Raw genomic sequence first — 3,009 nt, forward strand, 5'->3', positions numbered from 1 at the left:
GTCCTTTGTGAAATGTATTTTCTGTATCTGATTTTAATGTTGGATATATCAAATCATCTCCTCTCTGAAACTTAAAATATGGTACCAAAGATAAGAAATATACCATTTCTCAAAATTCAGAAGTTAAATCACCAAACATAATAGATGCCACAAGTCAGCATAACTACAGCACTGAGGATCTCGGCATATCTTCCACCAGCTTCACAAAGGAGAAAAGCTATTTGTAGGAATTGAAAAGTATTGAAAACACATGAAATCAGCTAGCAAAAAATGTGAAACGTATGTCATGATCATAATTGTTTACCCAGAGTACTTTTAAAAATTATTCACTTTTCAGAAAGAAATGAAAATGTATCACTCTCACATCCATAAAGACTGTGAACTTTCCTTTTACTCTTTACCAACCCTTGTCCCCCAGATTTCCAAAGATGACTTTGAGGCAGACAAGGGGTACACAGTAACAGATGGGAATGTTATCTCAGAACAGAGAACTGGGAGGAACCAGCACTGGGCACCCCAAGATATTTTCAGGGGAACAACCCAAGTGTCCTCCACAGATGAATGGATTAAAAAAATAATAATATGTGTACACAATGGACCACTATCCAGCTTGGAAAGCAATGAAATACTGATACAAACTATAACATGGATGAACCTTGAAAACTTTATGCTAAATGAAAGAAGTTAGATAAATTATACCTACTGTTTAATTTCACTTATATGAGACCCCTAGATAAATTATACCTACTGTTTAATTTCACTTATATGAGACCCCTAGAGTAGGCAAATTCAGAGACAGCAAGTAGGCTAACTGCTCCTGGGGGACTGAGCACAGATGGCAGTGAGGACTATTGTTTTTTTTTTTTTTTTTTTTTTTTTTTTTTTTTTTTACATTGTTTCCTGCATGGTTTATCTCCTCAGTCACTGCCCAAAGGACTCTGAGAAGTTGTAGGAATATGCAGGCGCAGACACAAGGCCCAGCTTCTTCTCCAACGTCATGGAAAGGGACTGTACATCACGGGGCAGAGCCCTATGCTCCCCTATGCCACCTGGACAGAGCCCGGGGAGAGTGACCTCCCGGGGTATCCACGTTGGAATTGAGGACTATTGTTAAAGGGAACAAGGTTTCTGTTTGAGATGAGGAAATCAAAGTGCACTCAATGTCATTAAATGGTACACTTAAAATGATTGAAATGGTAAACTTTACACTACATGTATTCTACCACAATAAAGAAAATAGAATCTTGGGAGAAAGCAGAGCAGCTCCCACACCCTGAGTGTTGGCCCAGGAGAGAGCAGGGAAGAGCTACGACTGGGTGTAAGGAGAACAGAGCTACCTCAAGCAGGCTTCCTGCCACTATCAGGCAGGTGACTCTGCATTTGACAAGGGAGGTGCTACAGCTGAGAATTTAGAAGTGCCTGAGGGTGAAAATCTAATCAGAAAACAAAGTAAACACTACAAAGACAGTCTGTTCTAGACAAAAATACCAAATTTTCACTCCTGTTATTAGACATCAGTAGGAGATAGACCTATGTTTGTATTTATCACAAGGTATCTAGTTCTAAGCATGTCATGCCAGAAGATGGTGGTGGAACATGGAAGACAGGGAATTAAAAAAATGTAAATGTACATGCATTGTGTTAATTTTTCATTGATGTGACCAAATCATTGAGCAAAAGAGAGGAAGAAAGATGTTGGCTCAGGGTTTCAGCTGTTTCAGGTCATGGTCAGCTGGTCCCATTGTTTCCAATCCTATCGTGAAGCAGACATAATGGTGAAAAGGTGTGGCAGAGACAACCAGCTCCCCTCATGGTAGCCAGGAAGTAAAGAGAGAGGGAGCCTGAGAAGAAGGGGCCTAGTGCTAGATACAGTCCCAAGGTCACACCCTCATGATCCACTCCTACCAAAAAGGACTGTCTTCCCTCTTCTACTGCCTCCCAGTGATGCCACCAGATTAATCCACTGATGTAGTTAGAGTCCTTATGATCCAATCACCTTCCAAAAGCCCATCCTCAGAGCACATGAGCTGGTGGGGGGACATTTTATAACTAAACTATAATAACCACTTCGTAGTCTTAGAAGTGTTTTGTGTGGATTATCTGATTTATCGCGAGGTAAGGGCTCCAATCACGTCCATGTTAGAGATACAGACAAAGAAGCAGAGAGATGAGGTCTCATGTGGGAAGCCGCCTGAGATGGCGCCCATTTCCTGCTTCCGGGTTCTTCCCGGCCTGAACAAGCCCGCCAAATTGTCATATCTGCCCAGTTACCCGTGACGCTAGCCTATCAGCTTGTTAGGCGCGCTTCTCTGTGATTGGATACTGCTTCCCCTTATAAGAGGTTGTTCCTGCCCCCAACGGCGGAAGAGGAACCAACGTTGAGGGTGGCGGACCTTGTCAGGTCCGGTTCGCTGTACGTAATAAACTTTGAGAGCTGATCCTGCTCGAGTTTGGTCTCCTGTCTCCCGCGGCTCCGGTCATCTGGTGGCCCCCGTACGGGGAATAAAAGACTCAGCGACGTGCCTCTTCGGCCGGGAGGCGCGACTGCTGTCACCTGCGGTACGACGGAGAACCCGGCTCAATAACAACGGAAGGCCCCGAGCACCTCTTCTCTTCACCCTGATCAGCTACGTGAGATACAGCGGTTCCCGGGACAGGTGAGTAATCGCCTGGGTTGGGTGGACGCACCTAACAGATTTTGAGCGCCACACGAGTGGACGCTGGGTTTTTTTTTTTTTTTTTTCTTTTCTTTTCCCTTTGCATCTGTTTTGCTTTCGCTTCGCTAATACAGCCTGACAGGCTTTTGATAGAGCTCGATCAGAATGCTCAGAGGAGCCTGGAGCCACTGCCGATTGTGGGTCTCCGGAGGACCCTCAGGGCTCTAATTCTGATTCTGATTCGGAAGGTTCAGAAGAGGAGGTTGTCTTCGCTAAACAGGACCCTCCTGCACAGCTTAAAGAGGAATTCAGGGCTCGGGAAGATAAAAGGGGGAACCAAACACCCACGATC

The 3,009-nt window shown here is 44.6% G+C and overlaps 1 non-coding gene across 1 annotated transcript; it reads right to left on the reverse strand.

Annotated features, from left to right (window-relative positions):
• Positions 1-891: 891 nt before the first annotated feature.
• LOC111753375 (small nucleolar RNA SNORA73 family) lies at positions 892-1,095 on the reverse strand. The gene has a single exon (XR_002788179.1). It is a non-coding gene; the product is annotated as a small nucleolar RNA SNORA73 family (small nucleolar RNA).
• Between the last annotated feature and the right edge of the window lie 1,914 nt (positions 1,096-3,009).

This window comes from Cavia porcellus, unplaced genomic scaffold, assembly GCF_034190915.1.
Source record: "Cavia porcellus strain 051 isolate PalLab524CR breed Dunkin Hartley unplaced genomic scaffold, mCavPor4.1 scaffold_8, whole genome shotgun sequence".
Lineage (NCBI taxonomy): Eukaryota > Metazoa > Chordata > Mammalia > Rodentia > Caviidae > Cavia > Cavia porcellus.